This window comes from Anser brachyrhynchus (genome assembly GCF_964034855.1).
Source record: "Anser brachyrhynchus genome assembly, chromosome: 2".
Lineage (NCBI taxonomy): Eukaryota > Metazoa > Chordata > Aves > Anseriformes > Anatidae > Anser > Anser brachyrhynchus.
In genome coordinates, this window is record NC_137695.1 from 96,689,541 (window position 1) to 96,709,715 (window position 20,175).

Genomic DNA, 20,175 nt, shown 5'->3' on the forward strand with positions numbered 1-20,175 from the left:
CTAATGTCACCCCCAAATTTCTTGATTGCTCTGCTGAGTGTGTGTCAGGGCAAATGCTTTAAAACTCGGCAGTTTTAAATTTGCCATGAGGTAAACTTACTGAGATTAGTTCAGGTATGGTGAAACAGATCTGGTCTCAAGTTTTACTGCAAATAAGTTTTTTTTTTTAAAGGATTTTAAAATTTACTGGCCTTTTTTTTTTTTCCTTTTTTTTCCTAGCTGATATATTTTAACTACTCAAATTAAAATAATAATAATAAAAAAGAAAAAGATAGCATTTAAGCATTGAAGACCAGTTCTGTGTGAGCTGGCTGGCAGCCACATCTCTTTCTTTCTTGCCATTTCTAGCTATTGCAACATTTCATCAGAAATGTGTTGTATGAGCCCAGTTTTACACACCTAATGGAAGTGATGATAAGTAAGTGGGCAGGGAAGTGCTTCTGTGAATGATGCTGTTTCTCTAAGAAAATATCTTACAGCTTCTACCTCTGAAAGTTTCTTAAAATTTGGAAAGTTTGATATTTCCTTGCCTCTTAATCTTTCAACAAGAACAGCTATGCAAATAGAAATATTAAATGTATAAAATAAATGAAAACTCTGAAAGTTACAAAACATATTTGTTTTAAACTACAGACCTGTTATCACACAACTTCTGGGTATGTTTGTCCCCAGACAAAACTCCATTTGATTTCTTAAAAATCTCCAGTAATCCTTCTATTTTATTAATAGAATTTCGCAATTGTAAAGAAATCCCCTAAACACTTCCTTCTGTTATTGTTGCAAAAGGCTCCTCTGTCCAAAAAAACTAGTTAGCAATTGCATACTTGATGGTACTATATTTTAAGTCCCAATGATACCTTTTAATATAGCATTATCCTTAGTTTTATTCATGTGTGTTCTGTTTTGGTTTTCAAAATACTTAGAATTATATCTGGAAAAAAAAATGGTGTTACTAGTTATGGCTGCCATATGGCTGTAAATGTTCAGCAACCTGCAAGCTGAGTTTTGGTGGTTTTTATTAGCATATGTGCACAGCAATAATAAAACATAAATAAGCATACATCCTTCAATAGAGATGGAAACAAGCAGCATGCAAGTGGTTTCCATATGTAAGAATTACAAGGACCTTCTGCTGTGCTCCTGTCTCTCTGTAATGGCTCATTCTAATTTCAACAAATTCTTTTCCTTTTTCCTCTCATAAGAAAAGAGGTTTTAACAAAAGAAACAATTATGTGGAAGTTGGACAGCAAGAGCATTAAATCATTTTGTGTTGTGCATAGATGCACAAAAGCCTGGGGAAGAACTAACTGCCAGGGTAGGGCTTTGACTTGTATCATTTTCTTGCAAATCTTTGGTTACGGTTGCTGCATTTCATTTTAGACCTGTTTACAAATCACTTTGAAAGAGTAAGCCTTGAAATGATTAAAATATTTAAGAATGGAAATAAAATGTTAAAGTTATGCTATTTTTTCCCACAGAACATCTTTTACCTTTAGCTTGATCCGTCAGCTTTTGAAGTCAGCGGAAAAGCTCCTAGTGATTTGAGCATGTCATCACGAGGTATTTATAAACCAAGAAGTTCACAGTTTGGGTCTGGAGCAATTCTTGCTTTCAGTAGTTTTGCTTCTGTGTTCTTTAATGCTTATGATGTATCTAGAATATCAGTATTGAATCCAGATGAAAACTCCTGGATTTCACAGCAGAAAAGCCCAAATTTTTGTGTGAGTCAGTCACAGGAAAAATGCAAATGATTTGCTGTACTAAAATAACACCAGCAGGCAGAGAGAGAGAGTAAATTCTAAATTGTTAAATTTTTCTTGATGATATGACACTAACAAAAAAGTACTGTAGTGTAAGGTGTATGTGACAAGTTATGTGATTAGAGGGTCATCTCCATGAACACAGAGGAGCAGTGACAGGTGGTGAAACTCCAGTCACCAAGTCAGGGAAAACACCTGGCCCTGGGTCTATAAAAGGAGGAGGATCAACCTCTTGTCCAGGTATGAAACTCAGCAGATGAGTTAGTGGGGCTTTGGCTCACCCTGTCAGGGACATCGGAATCATTATGGAATGCAGGTGTAAAGGAACTTGGGATTATGCAAAGTTTATTATGAAATGTTTAGAGTAAGGATGGGGAAAGCTGGGGAAAAGGAAGATCAAGGTGATTTAAGGAGTAACAAATGTGAAAAGATGGGGAAAAAGGAACAAAAGGAGCCAGTTGCAAGGCTGCTGTTCAGTGCACTTTTCATGCCCTGTATGTGATCACTGCAGCCTGTCCTCTCTTCCTACTAAACTCCTTTTCTAACTATTTTCCTGGGTGAGGGGCTCTCTGTTCTTTGTGCATGGGCATCTAAGTCCCAGTGGCTGAAGAGGGGACCGTGAGTCACAGGGGCCCATGCTTCTGTGATGCCAACAGCTGAAATGACAGGAGGGTGTGGAGGTTTACAGCCCAGCAACTGGAAAGAGGGACAAGGGCTGTAGGTGTCTGGAGTGGTAGCAACTGGAGAGACTGGAGTGCATGAATACTGTGTTGATGTGTATATCAGTGTGTGCAATTGTTAATGGACATCAAGCTCTACTAGCAGGATAGTAGGATATGAGGCTTGGGAGCCAACTACTGGAATAGACATCAGTCTGGCCTAGATACTGGAGAGACCAGAGCACACTGAGTGTTGGCTATGGAAGGAACCAGGAGGTCCAAGGCATCTTATGGAATGACCCATGGGATCAGGGCTCTAAGAGAGCTTGTTTGTATGCGTGTTTGTGCATGAGGCAACTAGAAGACCCGGGGATGCAGGAGGCAGGTACTAGAGAGCCCATCTAAGGCCAGTTACCAGAGAGATTCACAGGGTGTGTGCCCCTGTGTGCACACATGCATAGAGGGTCTGAGTACCAGCAGTTGGTGTGGGGCTGTGGCCTTGGGGGCTTACACATCCAGGTGCCAGCAAATGGAGGGACCAGAGGACCCAGAGTCCAGCTTACTGGATAGACTGAGTGCCTGGGAGAAGCTACTGGAGGGATCTATGTTGTATAGATGTATATGTTCCTGCTAACCGGCTTTCATCCTAATCAGCCTGACAGGGAAACAGGATGCGGCTGTTGGTGCTGTTTGTGATTGTGAGTGCTGTGTTTTCTGTCTGGGTTGATCTGCATGGCCAGCCACATGTACTGTGCACCTACTGACAATACACGCTCAGCCTTGCTACTCGCTGGACCTAGGGAAGTGGCAGCCTCACCTCCACTGGCCAACAAGATTCAGTAAACCACAGTAATTATTGTTGTTTGGGCATTCCGGTGGTAGCAGCTCTAGAAAGAGAGGCTGTTTTTTCAAGAAGGAAAAGAGGATAAGCACCAGAAAAGTATATCAGAAAAGAACATGGAGAAGAGGAATAAGGAGAAAAATAAAGACTTCAGAAAGACCTATTCAGAACTGTAGAATATTCACTTTTATATATACTGTATATATGAAGATTTACTATATAGCATACAATAATATGCAATAATTTTAAAAATTATTGTAAATGCTATTGACTGGAAGATGCTGAAGCAAGAGAATAAGAGCATTTATTCATGTATGTCATGCTTTTAAGTAGCATAAGTTATTATATATCTTCACAGGGGAATCTACAACATAATTACAAGGTATTCCAGGATGGAGAGTCTATTCCTTTGTGCCTTAGGACTATACTAGTTAAAGTGTCTGAGTATTGTTTATCATCTGGAGCCTAGAGCTTTTATTTACTTCAGAAAGCTGCCAAAGAAATTCTGCATCACGGAACATGTACATTTTATATGCGCCTAAAACACACAGAGGTAGCAATTCTTTCATCAAGTAACTTCTTGTTAATTAGAAAAAAAAAAAAAGTTTTTTTCCTACACTTTGCTCACTTGAGTGTGTAAACAGAAACCTGAATCTCAAATGGCCTGGCCCAGTTGGCATGGATGGGGGCTGCAAATCTTGCTGGGATAGCGTTGGGTTTTATGACACCCATTGCCTTCACTTCTTTACCTGAGCTAATAAGACAAGATTCACCCACAGTGAGAAAATGCATGGTGAAGAATGGAGTTTATGATAGTAGCATATTCTTTCCAGTTTTAGGTGCAGGGTCCTGTGAAAGGGATGTTGCCCCAGGGTGACCTCTGTTGTGGTTCTTCCATTTGTGCCGAAGATAGTATTGGATTTATGGCTGGCCACCTTTCCCTTTCACAAATTCTGCATTTTAAAATGTTGTCTTTAGTGAATAATGTAAGCTTAAATTTTAATGAATTAAGCTCTTATGACTAATACTTGAAGCAAACTTGTTCTGACACGAGGGTTAGATCACAGAAGCAAGCGTTTACCGTGTATTATGTGCATTAAAACAGTTGCCACGTTTCTCTCTGGAGCTTTCTGGAATGAAACAGGAGTGTGTGTGTGAGGTAGGTCTAGAGGCATGACCCAACTGCTTGTTTGTGTTCAGCAGAATAGACTGTCCAAAATGTGTTATATTAATTGTGCTTAACTAGATGAACTCTAAAGTTGTGTATACCACTTCTAACACTACAGATACACTACGCTACTGCAAATACAACATAGAACTACTTGGCATATGCTGGGTTTCTAGATGTCTATCAGCCCAGCACTAATATTCAGGAACTCCTATAACATTTCTAGTAGGAAAAAGGGATATGTGGGTAGGAGACCTGCTGTTGGCCTCAAGACTTGCCTGTTTTGATAAATTGGCACTCAGAAGTCTTCACTCTTGTTAAACTATTGCTGTGTTCAGGTGCACTTGTTTCAAAGATGTGATAACCTCATACAGCATATGACAGATGCCACAATAATGTTTAGGATTATTGTCATTGTGGTTTCTTCTGCCTGGTATGTATTAAATTTGGATTGTATAATATCTCTTGTGAAATGGAACACTAGTAGATAACTTGAAAATTTGGCACTGCAATTTTTTTCCTATCAAACTAATTTCCTTTAAACCTGTATGTTCTAGAAGCAGCATCAATCAGATCTTGTCAGCAGCACAATGAGGTACCTACTGTTTATTGTCAGTGGAATACCAATTAGCCTTTAATTTTACTGCATGTCCAATCAAAAGAGCTATTGCTTTCACATGATGGCAGAAGGTCATTAAAACAAATGTTCTCGCTGCCAGACAATGACAACAAAACCACAGCTCAGTAGGTAGCATATCTGCTATTGGGCACTGACAGCACACTAAATGCTGGGCTGCGCCGATTTTTTCCATTCTGACTTGTTTCAGGTGATCTGAAGGCCTGAGAGCTATAGCTAAAACTTGCTCTTCTGACTTAACCTTTTAAGGTGCAATATGATTTGCCTCAGGCACATAAGTACACAGGTACTTTTAATGTCATAACTGTCAAATTCTGTAGTTCTTTCTTTGCTTTCAGCTGTCGCTTGCGGTTTTAGTTCTTAACAGTTCCTTCTAGAAGAAACAGCAATCTGTCCTTTAGTAAACTGAATGATTGTTCTCTAACCCCATGAAAATGAGTGCTGGTGAATTGCTTAACATGTCATCATTTTCCTGGGCTTAGTCATCTGGATTCTGTTCAGTCTTTCACTTCTCATTCTGGTGTCAATCACGACAAGTTCAATGCTTTCTTCTGTTGTGGACATCAGAGGATTTTCTGATTCAAACTATGTAGAAATTCTCTTATTCCTCACCTTACTCAGTTTTGAACTTTCTTCTTATAAGACAATCACCTGGCTTCCTTTCTTTACCCAGAGAGCAAAACACTTTTCAAAATTCCAGAGTAACCCAGTTGCTACAGTAAAATTGGAAGTTGCTACTCACAATTCTGAGTCAATCAGCACAAAGTTACTAAGAACATGTTAATGCTTTTGCATCCAAAAAATAGTTAATCTCTCCATACGGATAACAAATGCTATTTACCCAACCATTTATGCTGTCAAGATGTCTGTACGGAAGTAAGAGAGAGACACAGAACTGGAAGTAGAGCACGAGTGACAGCAAAAGAACTCTCCTATTATATATGTATTTCAGGTCAAAATTTTCCCTTTTTTTTTTTTTTCCTTTTTTTTTTTTCCTGTGCAGCATTGCTCCACTGGTTTTGCTTGACAATACAAAATACAATCAACACTGAGAAATGTTGCAGAGATGCTGCACTGATAGCAATCAAAATAAACAAATAAATAAATAAAATGTGTAATAGTCAAGTTTAGGCATCCAGTTTGTGTTTTGTTGTTGTTTATATATGTATATATTTTCAGACTACGCTTTCTGATTGCTTGTTAGAAAGTAGAACTTGCACTTATGGTTAATGGTCCCATGACAGGTTCTCAGCATATCTGTAAGTCAGGTTACACAAGAGTATCCAGAAAATGAGCATTACATAGAATCGTAGAATCACTAAGGTTGGAAAAGACCTCCAAGATCATCTGGTCCAACCATCCAAAGATCATTGACCTGATCGCCACATCTCTTCCCCACCCTCCAAAACTTAGAAGAGTTTATTTTCCTCAGAGGGTCACCAGAATATTTTTAACAGGGAAGAAAAAATGATGTAGAGGTTACACCAGTCAGTTGTAGTCTCTGAGCCTCTTGCTGATAAGCAGCTCCTTTTGTAAGCGGTGCCCTGAGAAAGGTTGGCGCCTCCAGTCCCCCCCAGTCTCAGAGATCTACAGGTGCACAAAACCATTGCCTAAACCATCTGCTCCAACCAACCGCAGGAAAGTGTCCTGACTTGAGGAAAATGTGCTAACACAGTGTAGCAAAGCTCTAGTAAGTCTGGCTTTCCACTGGCATATATTCTTAAAGTTTTACTTGAAGCCATTGACCCAGTGCCCAAGGATTAACTTTGACTCATTATTGCAGGTTGGTGAAAGGATGGAACAAAAGTGAAACCTGAAGTGAGAGAAGTCCTGTGAAAACTGAAGTGAGAGAAGTCCTGTCCTCCAGGGATAGTGTTTTAACTAAAAATATAGCATTGGGAAAAGGATAAAGGTATTTTTTCATCATCTTGTGTCTCACACCACTAACTCAAATTTTGTGGATTCAGAAAAGCCTTCAGGTATTCTCTGTGCTCTGTCTCCTGAGCAGTTTCAGATTAGATCATAAAGAGGAGAGTGGAGAGATGTAAGAATTTTCATGAAATGTATTTGGTAGAGGGGACTTAATAAATACCCGTTGTGTATTCATGACTCCATATTTAATTTTGCTTTCTAAAGGTTATTTTAAAGCCCTAAAGTACAGTTTATTTAATCATGTCTTTGAAAGAGAATTTCAGTGTTTGTGTCTTTAAAATACATTTCTACCTCTTGCAGTTGCAGTGGAAAAAAAGGAAAAAAAAAAAAGAAAAAAGAAAATTTGATCCACATGCACCTTGTTACTTCAGAAATGAGCAAAGAAAATAGAAGGCCAAGGATCACTAATTCACTAATCATAAGTATTAAAAACAATGAGCCAAATGCTGAAAGCAAGCCTGTATGGCTGAAAGTCTGTACTCTTTTAAGAAGAAAATAATAATAAAAGTTATCTTCTGATGTCAGAGATACATGTCTGTTTTCAGTTTCTTTTACAACCATGGTCCTAGAAACTCAAAATAGACTTTTTCAAATAACTCAAAAAGCTGAACACTGGGTATTTCTGGACTGTATTTCACACTTTGTCATGTGTTTCTGGGCTCGTGATAAAACCTCCACAATTGCTAGTGCTATAGTCCTAAGCCAGAGGAGGCTCCTATAGAAAGAAATAAAGGGCAGAAAAATCTAATACTGCATTTAAGGTAATGGTTGCTGTATGATTTCCTGCAAATGCTTCTCTTATAACTTTGTCCGATGACCTGCATATGCTGATCTTCTTTTCTAACTACTTTCTGCTCCTTAAGAAAGGCGTTTCTTCATCTGAGTTTTTTAATGCAGTTAACATGCCTGAACACAACAAAAATATTCCTTGCACATGCAACTGCCATTTTTTCTATTTGGGAGGAGAAAAGGAAAGAACAGGCTTTACATACTTAAAAATACCCAAAATATTCCATTGTACATGCAACTGCCTTCTTTCCTTTGGGCAGGAGAGAAGGGAAGGATAAAAGAGAGGTACCAAAACGCATGTTAGTAATGCTTAATTACTTTGCAGGTAGCTTTGTAAATACAGGTGGTAAAACACAGGTAGCTTTGTAAAGCACAGCTGCAGTGTTGCACTGATGGCAGGTATGGACATGCTCTCTTGCACTCTGAGGAAGCAGCTTATGAACCTGCTCTCGTCCAAAAGCCTGAGACCCCCTTAGCAAGTCACCGAGTCAGAGCTCATGTATCCAGTCTCTCAAAGCAACTAGGGGGGATTTGGTGCTGTATAGCGCAGTTCGCCAAGAGCCCAGGCAAAACCTGCATCTGCCTGCAACGTTGCACAAAGATAAACTCTTCTCTGTGGATGAGCCATCTCACATAATGCTAAGTATGCTAAGTAGGTTTGGGGGCTGAAGCTAACTGAACTTACACAGTGGAATGTATAAGCACATGTACGTGAGTATAAGCATACATAAATACATACACAAACATACATATGCATAAAGTGTGTTCTTGAAATGCTTAGAATAATTTGTTGAAGATGTAAAGGTATGACTTAAGTTGAATGTACCCTCTTGATTACAGGTCATATCTTACTGCCAGCTGCAAGAGAGGGGTTAACCACAGGGTAGATGTTACTGGAAATCTATTGTAGCACCAAAATAATGGAAGCCCCAGTGTTTGATTTTGTGCTTTCTAGCAACTGAAATTCATCTTGTGCCTTATCCAAGAATCAAATTGAGTGGTAGGGAAGGGTGATTGTAACAATTTTACAAAACTAGCCAACAGCTTGTTGCTTGTGAAGTAGCACTAATGCTATGTTGGCAAAGTAGCCATAGAGATGAATCAGACCATTAACTCAGAACACACATAAAAGAATTAGGTGGATAAACTGATATTAACCTGGCTACTGAAGTCTGACAGCATCCCTGGGCTCTACACAGCTTTGTCCAGCAGGCTTTTGATCAAGCCTTTTGTAAATAGGTGTACATCTTTTTTTCTCCATGGTAGCTACTCAGTTAACTCAGTTCTTTGGTTGCCTACCTGCATACCAGCAGCTGTGGACATCAGTCTTTCCTGCACTTACTAAAGTGAGGTAACATACAACAGTGCTACAAGTGGAAGAGATGGAAAACTCTGTTGCCAATGGAATACAGAAAACCAAATTTAGAATATAGTGCCATTTAGGTAATAACTTAGCTTCCCAAATTTTACTGTAAATAATATTGCAAATCGTGAAGTAACTCACACTTTAATCATCTTTTTCTATGATGATAACTTTGTGGTTGGATGCATACACTACAACTAAGTCCACATAGGATGCTGTTCATTTGAAGCTGAGGCACAATTCTGGGACAGATTCTCAATCATTATTGTACTATATGTATATGTACTGTTCATTCTAATTATGGGCAGCTGAGAATGCAGCTGCAAAATTGTCATATCATTCAGTATATACTGTTAGTATTCATTATTGGCAAGGTCTTTTTCTTTTTAGAATACAATATTTTAAGCTCTCTATATTCCTTGTGTCTATCCACACAATGTTTTGAACATTATGTTCAAAAACTAAATTTTAGAGTTTCTGGACACAATATTTTTATATTTAGAGGCTTTTTGTGGAAAAAAAATATAATTTTGAATTAAGTGAATGCTTATGAGAACATGTATACAAGCATTTTAACAAGGCAAAAGCTTATAATTATGAACTGAGAAGCAGAGAGTTTATCAAGTCTACCATCTTCCTTGAAAACACATAAAAAGTAATCAAAGGCAAAAGCCGAAGAGCAGCTTTAAAAAGTTGCTTTGTTTTAAAACTTCAAAAACAGTAATTCAAAATTTGAGTGGAAATTCAAAAAAGGATACTAAATTCTTCAGACCTGAAGATATGTTTCCAAATAAGGAAAAGAATTACTTATTGCCTACCAAAGAGAAGAAAAAAAGCTGCTGTGAAACCTTAATATTTTGAATACAGTTTTCTTGCAGAAACCTTAGTATCTTTTACTGAATTAATGTCTAAAATTCAGTTTTCTTTAAATCTTCCAAAAGATCTGTGGTGTTCTTAAACAAATCCAAAATAGTTATTTTAACTGAAAGTTTCTTCTCTACTATCATAGAAAAACAAACAAACAAACAAACAAACAAAAACCAGCAAACAATTCTTTCTCCTAAAGACATCCTTTCCTTTGGTACTCATGTGAATATATAATTTTTGACATCACCATCTAGAAGGTTGGATGTTTATAACACTTCAGACTTCGTTCTCTAAAAGGGAGATGTTTGCTACCAAGACAGTTTTACTGTCTTGCATTGTGTGTTGAGGCAAATCTGTGATTCTAAATTCTTTTGTCATTTTCTCTCTGTATATTTTTTTATAAATTGCAGCTTTGGTGTCTCATGGCACCATTTACTGTTTAATTTGAAACCTATCCTTTGTTGTTGTTGTTGTTAGTTTTTTGTTTTGGCTGTGAGAAATATTTTCTGTGGAAAATTTTGCTAAAATTAAATGTTCTGGTAAACTGATGTGAATGGGAACTTTATGTCTGTAAAAGATTTTTTGGGGGCGGGAAGTGAATCAAAGGCTTGTAAATCTTTGGTAACTTTTCCATATATTCAAATGGACCATATATTCAAAATTTTCAAGGATATTTCTTTTGGAAAGTGATTGTCTGGCATAATTACTTCATTACTATATAGGCATTCTGACAGAAGGAATTGCAGCCTCTAACCCAGTTTTACTGCTTTCTGAAATAAGGAAAATGGTTAGATCTTCAGCAACTCCAGTTCCTTCATGATTAGCTGCACATTTCGGAAGCTTGGCAAAAGAGTCTTTGGGTTAGATAGGTGCCTTTATTGCCATTATGAAGAAAATCTACATCATTGGCAGAATTGTAAATGAATGATAATTTTCTCCGTATATTATATGTTGTTCAGGTTTTTCACTTCCTGCCCAAACCCTTGATACTTGATAGCACTGTGTGTACATCAAGAAGGTATCGTGGTTCTTCATTTTATACAGAATTCAAGGTCTGAAAGGACCATGGGCAAAATGAATCTTCCTCTTCTCCTCTTTAAAAAGTTTAAAAAAGAATAAGAATGGGTCAAGTAACATATTCATTCTGTACCTTATTTCTTATCCTCACTGTGATCTCTACCCTTTTCTCTCCCTATTAATAAACAATGCTCTTCACAAAGGATATGCACAGGCTGGAAAGTGAAGACATCTAGGGTGGATACACAAACCACCCATGAAGTTATACTAAGAATGCATTCTTAAAGATTATTGCTTGTTTAGCCCACTAAAACAAGGTTTGTAATGCATAAACGAGACTTTAAAAAGCCTCTTTATACCTGTGAATAAAACAGCTGTGTGGTGCGGTAGACATACTGGAGGGAAGGGATGCCATCCAGAAGGATCTGGACAGGCTTGAGAGGTGGGTCCATGCGAACCTCATGAAGTTCAACAAGGTCAAGTGCAAGGTCCTGCATCTGGGCTCGGTCAGTCCCAAGCACAAATGCATAGCTGCCTTCCTGTACCCAAAAGGGGCCTACGGGAAAGCTGGCAAGGGTCTATTTGTCAGGGAGTGTAGTGATATGACAAGGTGTAATGGTTTTAAACTAAAAGAGGACAGATTTAGATGAGATGTTAGGAGGAAAATCTTCACTCAGAGAGTGGTGAGGCACTGGCACAGGCTGCCCAGAGAAGCTGTGGATGCCCCATCCCTGGAAGTGTTCAAGGCCAGGCTGGATGGGGCTTTGGGCAACCCGGTCTGGTGGGAGGTGTCCCTGCCCATGTCAGGGGATCTGGAACTGGATGGCTTTAAGATCCCTTCCAATCCAAATCATTCTCTGATTCTGTGATTCTGTAATACCTAATTGTTGTGGAACTCAATTAGACTGAAAAACAACTTAATCTCCTGTCTTAAACTAATGTCATCAAAAACCTCTTCAAATTTCCCAGTGTATGTTACACTAATATTTATTCTTCTAACACCAAGATGCTACTGACAGGGAAGTTTCTGACTGGAAAAGTTCTGAGGAAAAAAAAAAAAAAGAAGAAGAAGGAAAAAAAAAAGATTAAAGAGATAGCAGGCTGTTATAAATCAATCTTGACATTTAGACAAATCTGAGATACGCTAGTCAGTCCATGCATCACAATGAGCAATTTCTGTCTGATAGCATGACAAGATTTTGGTCAATAAAATCACAATAACAATAACTTGAATACAGAGTGGATTTCCTGAATGTCAGGATTTGATTTTCATAATTGTCATGAAGGTGTCAAGAAGCTGTAGAGCTGCTATATATCGTACCCATATAATGGAGAGGATCACTGAGAAATAACCGAAACTCACTGGCATGAAGTAGGCAGGGGAGTTCTGTAAATGTGACTGATGTGAATACATCAGCCCAGACTTGCAACAAGAGATGAGATGACTTGTAGGCAGACCCCACTACCTGTTTTCGGCATGCCCATAGACAACTGCCATGAGGACGGCACGGCATTCCTCAGGAAAACACTTTTGTACCTAACAAATCCTCTGAACATTCGTGGTGGTGTTTTAACTCACAATGGATGTTCTGCTTTACATATATTTTATGTTAAATCAGTGATTCTTGGAACACTTGGGAAGAAAGCATTAGTACTAGGGCTGTGATAAGACAGCAATCAAATGTCTAGCTGCTAGTTACCAATCCAACACCTGTGAAATAATATAATACAGAAATAAACACAATAAATGCAGTAAACGTAGTTCTGCAAGATAAGAGTGTTAAAAACGTGACTAAGATAATTTGAAACATAAGCTACATTTGTGTAGTGTTTTGAGTCCCAGAAGTAGCTAGTACATTAAAGAATAGCAAATGATTACAAGAAGTTATCTGAAGTATGAACAGATAAAAAAACCCTTTTGTTTCAGATTATATTGTTTATGATATGTACTGCATACTTAGAATACCATTCATATCTAAATGAACACACTATTTTCAAACCAAAGCAGTTTTAAATTAGTGTAAAGCCTTACTTAAGTAGATTCATTGTGTTGAGGAAGACACACAAATTCCTGGAAACTAATACTAATGAGCTAGAATAGTTTTCTGTTGACTATTATAAAAAAATTAAACTTGTGGCCAAAAATTCACTCACTGAGAAATCCTTTCTTTGACTAATTTGTTATTTATGGTGGCACATCTGAAAAGACATATCTTGCGATGTTTCTTCATCTGGGTTGTTTTGTCTTCTGTACTGTTGCTTTATTGCCTGATATGTTTAACACATTTTTCTTCCCTGGAGTGTCCCATCTGAGGTCACCAAATCAGTTTCAATTTTATTTAATTGAATATTATAATTCTCGTTTGTAAGTATGTGCTCTGGCCTGCGGAATTAATAAGGGACAAATTGCCAGTTACATTTAGACACAGAAAGATTCAGAGAGGTGCACTAAATCATTTTTCAAGTGTTCGAGCACTATGGACACAATTTGTAGATTTCAATGTGAGTGATGCATATAACACACCGAGGTGCATCTGAAAGTCCAGAAAACCTTTCCAGTCCTGAAAACCTTTTCCTACCTCTTTAGGTTTAAAGTTTCAAAAATATTTACCAGCTTAGGTGAAACAACTACTGGCATCTTTTTACCAGTTCATAACTCTTTGGGAGATAGTGGTAGGTCTTCAGATATCCCATTCTGTGATGTGTTCATGCTTCTCCAGAAATTCAGAGCTAACTGGTTTTTTGTATAGAAGAGCAACTTTCATTGCTATTAATTCTTAATTTTTATTATCTTTCTCATGGTTATACAATAGATACTGTTAAAAGCTATATTAAAATCCAAAAATCAGAATTTCCTTGGAAATTTTTTAAAAGCTTGTTCTTTACCCACTTCATCTTCTTGACTAATTTTGTAAGACACTACAACAATTAAGTTTATTTCTAGCAATTTTATTTAAATAATGATCAATTTATCTTTACCACTAGTGTATCAGCACAGACTTTGCAGTAGTTTTGATAGAAATAACAGCCAGAAAAATATCAACCCATAACTAACTTCGTGTTATTTTCCTCACACTTCTTCATGTATGGGTTTTGCAGGCTGTATGTATTTGTATTTTTAAAACATTCTTGAAGTACAGAAATTAATTCACATAGGAGAATGAGGAAGTGGCATTATCCTTCTGCATCTACAGATATCACTCTATCTACTTTAGTCAAGGTTTAATTACAGTGTTGAAACTTCCTTTCTGCCCAGAAGAAAATACACATTTTAATAGATTTTGTTACTTGGAAATGTCTCTTGATGTTCATTGTTCACTATAATGTGCTTAACTTTATCTCATTCACTACATTCAAAATCCAGTTGACATTTTCCCAGTATTTTTGTTGCCTCAGGATCCAGAACTTGAAGTACTCGGGACCTTTCATCTTTTATTTTTGCCTTTATTGTAAAACTTAAGCCAGGATTTGATTGACTGTCTCTGTTTAGCTTTGACTGAAGCTAAAAAAATAAGAGACCAAGGGAGACCTCAGAGCACTGAAGTCTGAACTTCCCAGATGACAGAAAAAGATGTGTTATTTTTCTCTGAAACATAAGAACTAGTTGCTTCAGTGAACTGTTTTCAAAAGCTAGTTTCTGAAACATATCTCAAGGAGAAATAGAAATTATTCTCTCTTTCGACATTTTCAAAAGGTTAAACTGGAAAGGAAACTGCACATGTATTTGAGGTTCTGTTAAATAATGGGTGAAGGCAAGGGATGCTTTTAGTCAATACAAGAAAAAAGTTTAGTAGTGCTTTTCAGTACAAAAATGCTAAATGTTTAGAAACATGTTGCTTTCATTAAACCTGGATTGGGAAGGTGAAAAGATAGGCACTGAAGCAGATTACATAGTCATATTGCTTTTGTAAAGTGGCAGTAGAGACAGGACATAATCATACCTTAATTGTACACAAAACACTTTTAAGACAAAAGTAAAAGTAATTCATTTCAGTGTTAAATGGGAAAAATCAGTATAAGTAGGAGATCTGAAGAGGTGGCCCAGATTTCATAACCTACATTCTTTATAGTCTTCAATGCTCATGGGTGTTTATGTACCTGCCTCTCGTTTAACACCATCATCTCCTTGGTTGTTTAGGAAATAAAGCTTCTAAATAAAAATTTGAAGCATTAGTTCTCCTGTGAATCTGGTTCTGTACTTCGTTCAATATCCAAATATCTAGAAAATCAATATTGTCTGCCTTCGCTTTATCTCATTTCAATAAGGCAAGGGGATTATGAATCCCTGTTGAGGAATGCAGATGATCTGGTGAAGGTTTTTTTTCAAAGATTAAAGAGTAGAAGTGATATCTTCAAATAACCTTAATAGTAAATGGGAATGTAGCTTGGGAACACAGATAAATGCAGAAATAAGAGTTTACAAGCAGTGTGGGGAAAGCAAGTGATAAATGGGCTATTGTAATAGAAATACCAAGAAGTATTCAGAAAATCCAAGTAAAAACTGGTGTTAATTTAGTAATTCTTTCATGCAGCTCAGTAACGTGTATAAGTCAGTTTCCACATTTATCACTTGAATCCATCATTGCCACTGACAGTTTGTCCACATATATATTTATTCTATTTTTTTTTTGGCTGGATTTTGCTCAACAAGATAATTATAGAATCCAGAAATATTACCTGAGCACGTGTCACTCACAAATGAACAGGAACTTCATTATTTTTTCTGCTGGTATTTAATTAAAATGAAGTCCACTTGATTGTTTTCATTGCTGTTTCTGCTTTCGCTTTTTTTAGTCTATCATAGTTTTTTCCATGTTTTACCCTTTGAATCTCAGATGATATATGTCTGATATTTAAAATGAGGACAATAATCTTAAACTGCATTCATGTTCCTAGAATTTCTTTTGTTCTGGTCTTTGCCCTCACCAGATAAAATTTCCGCATATTTACTATGATTGTAGTGTCATCTGTAAGTGTTACTGTACCCAGCTGACATTTTAGTTAGCTCCTTATTTTGTCTTTTCATCACAACTATATATAAATCATCAGCATTAAGTTTAGAGTCAAGATTTTAATTTTATGCTACCATAATTTAGAAGAAATTGATTCATCTGGTAAACTACCTCATTTATATACTCATTGTATAGTTTTTAAAGCAATCAAATTGCAGATCAGTTACTCTAGTTTTCAATTGTATTGGATTCACTGAAGCTTTAACTATTCACCCTAATTATTTAGAGACCCCTTGTGGATAGTTATGGCCTTGATTACGTACAGACACAGGCAGAATAATAAGTATAAAAAATCTTTTACAATATGTAAGATAAAACAAGGAAATATATATAAATCAAATTATACAAAAATTGGAAATGGATCAACTCTGTATGCCTGTGAAATTAATCCTTTGCCTTTTTCCTTCACTATAGCTTTGAATACACCTAGTAAAGTTTTTTCCACTATTTATTGATGGGAATTACTGTAATACCTTAGTTTATAAATTCCATCCACATAGCATTTTTCATCTTATTGCTCATAGGATAGTGATGTAGGTGTTAAATTAGAAACATTCAAAGCTGACAAAGTTGAATTAGCTTAAGACATTTTTCAGCAAAATGCACATCACCAAACTGTGAGTTGTTCAAAGCCATTTTAGCCAGCAGTCTGCCTAGATGTGTGTGGCAGCATTTCCAAAGCAGTCATAGGAAAAAATAGTCATAGCAGGAAAAATTGTAAACTGCCTTGTGGAGTCTCCCCAGAGGTCTCAAAGAAATTATAGAGAGGAAGGTAAAATCTACTTAGGGTCTACCCTAGGTATCCAGAAGCTAGCATTATTCAGAGTGACTCTCAGAAAACACAACTCACAGACTACTCTGAATGAGCTGTCTGTCCAACAGCAATTGAAATCCTGACATTACCATAATCTGTCTGCATGTCATAGTTGCAGATTCACAAGGGGTTGGTTGGTCTGAGTATTCTGTTGAAAAATACCTAGGATGGGTTTCTCCACCCAGAGTTGTGGGGAAGGTTGACATCATTACTTTAAGAACTTTTTAAGAACTTTCATTTTATAAGGAGACTGAAACTCTACAAGGACATAGAAAGTCATAGTTGTCCACACGTCTCTTTGCTGGCCTCCTCCCTCTCCTATGGAGGATACTTTCCACCTAATCCATAGTGATTCAGTTTTACTGAGGTGCTCAGTAGACATGACATCATCAGAGTTTACTCAGATCTCTTGCTTCACCTTCCAGCATTATTTTTCAGAGAAACTCCTCAGAAGTGGAATCAGAAATTTAGAGGGAATCCTGACTCGGTGGAAAAAGATCTGTCCTTATTTCTGAACCTCTCTCAGAGCCTACTGTTCCATCAAATACAATTTCATATTTGTTGCAACTGCTCTTCAAGCGTGTTTAGAGAAACTGAGGGAAAGCTTGTTTATCTGGATAAATGCCTCTGTAAAAATACTTTTCCCTTTGCATACACAAAGAACGGAGCTCTTTCAGCTTCTTACATAGGAAGTGCTTTTCAGAAACTCTTGTAGAAACTCACTCATTTGCATTGCTATCCTCAATAAAATGCATCAGGATCTTCTAGTTCCAGTAGTCAAGGTGAGAGTGTGTTCAGCTCAACCTGTTTCCTTTTAAGATTAGCTTATCTCAGCTAGGGAATCTGAGGTAGGCTTACTTCACAATGCTTGTCCAAGAAAATTTAAGTATTATTTCTCCACTTCTCTGCTTCTACAACTCAACCTTTGTGCTTGAACTTGTCAATTCGAAATACACATAATATTCACATTAAAAAGAGACAGTTGCACATGGTACATTTAAAGGAAACATGGCATTTGCAACTCTGATCAATATGTTGCCAGTCTTTTGCCTCTGGTGGTCATTCTAAGATTTCCCCCCTGAGGGGGTGTAATGGATTTTCTTATGACATGCTTGTGGCCTGTTATGGGTGTCTGGGTTTCCTCTGCTGGTTAGGACAAAATGAAGTTTGGGATCTGTTGTTCTTTACCTGTTTTTGAAATTTAGATGGATGCATAAGAATATGAAGATTTGGGGAGATGACTTTTTCTCTCTTTCTCTCTTTCTCTCTTTTTTTCTTTTTTTCTTTTTTTTCTTTTTTTCTTTTTCTTTTTTTCTTTTTTCTTTTTTTCTTTTTTTTTCTTTTTTTCTTTTTTCTTTTTTTCTTTTTTTCTTTTTTCTTTTTTTCTTTTTTTCTTTTTTTCCTTTTTCTTTTTTTCTTTTTTTCTTTTTTTCTTTTCTGTACAGGTGAATCGCTAACTCATAGGTTAATTAGAACTATGGCCTATGTATAACCAAAGAAATTTATCTGCTGGAACTGGATGATAGCCTGAACCAGCTGTTTTGGAATTTGGATTGCATCATTCATGTCAATGAGTTGCCAGAACCAAAAGCCACTTCTCTGAAGCCTGTTCTTTAAGAGAATGCTGTGCAGATGGCTAGCTTAACCTAAACACCAAGGAGCTAAGGAGAAAAGAAGTCTCTTGTTGCAACCAAGGGGAGAAGAGTCAACTTTTTCTCTTGAGAAGTGTAGGAATGGCAATGGGAATGGGAATGCTTTCACACCTTCCTTTTTGGGCAGAAAAGAGGTGTCCCCTGTCAATCTCAAAATCTTTCCTGTGAATATCACACTAATTATTTTCAGTTTGATCGTCTTCATCAATGCAGCAGTTTTTCTAACGTGTTTAGCCAAAATCACATTGAAATTCCATACATCTTTTCTTTTTAATGGCTCTAAGATCTAGTAGAACATGTTTAATTTACAAGCATTACATTTTTTAGAATAGCTAAACTTTGAGCTCAGTTCTCATAATAATATATGAGGAATTTAAGCAGATAATCTATTAATACTAATGGGATTAATTCCCCAAGAGCGAGAGAAAAAAAACTTCAAAAGCCTTCAGAAGATACCTTCTGCCTTTATAATGTAATTAACTTGCAGTTAAAGTTGCATTATACATTGTTAATTAAAGGGAAAAAACAGCACTAACATCTCCAATTAATTTTTTAATAATATTAATTTGAAGAAAATACCCATGCATCAATTTTCTTTAACTAAACATTTCAGGCAAGATTATCCCAGGTCAGAGAGAAGGGCTGAGGCAGAATGCCCTTCACCTGCTGTGATCAGTATAGGAACCAGCAAGATACACTCATGGAGAATGCTTTAAGGGCAAAGATGAGATGCATTTCTGTCTGTTATTTAGAAAGAGTGATGTCCTACATTATTTTCACAGCAGTCTATTTGATTCAAACTTCCTTTGAGTTTATGAGGGTTATTAAATTTTCTAAAGACTAGAGTGTAAACTCTTTGAAGCAGGCATGCTTCTTCGTGTTTGTACCATACCTGCTATAATGTAGATTCAACAAGAATACAAACGAACTTTGAAACCTGCCCCAGACAAGTAGGTTCAAGTTGAGGGATATGTATAAACTGCTACAGAGAACCCTAAAAAAGCTCTTTTGGGGGGATCCCCTTTTTTCTGTCCTGTATCCACTTACAAGAATCAACCCAGTCACAGCACCTGTAGCACTGGCTTTGCAAGGATACAAATCTTTTTTTTTTTTTTTTTTTTTTTTTGTCACTTAGAGGCTGTACTGCCATTAAGTATGGGAGACATCTTCAGTGCAGAATCAATAGTCCTTAGCGGACTATTTATGGAACAGTTATTGCCCTGTTTCTGGATCTTGCACAGCTTTGATCTTGGCTTTGTGACATGCCATGGTGGCAGAGGAGTACAGCCATTTCTGTGACTAATATAGCTGGGGACTGACCCATTATTTCAATTGAAAATAAAGATGAAAACATTATAAACCTTTGTATCTGATAGGGAATTAGTGAAGAAAAGCCATGCTACATTTACAGCAATGGGTTATTATTAAAGCCAGAATGTTTCATGGAAATGTACAGGACTCTGAGAAATTTTAGTAAGGAAGATTATATTGACATTGCATGGAACTGCTAAAGACAGAAAAAAAAAGAAAAAAAAGGTTCAGGATCTTTCTCTTTTCTGAGTCTGATTTTCTGAGTCTCCTCACTGGTACTGAGGAGACAGAGGAGAGAAAAATATAGACTAATGTGGTCAGGTGTTTGTATGGAAATTATAGTGAAATTTCCC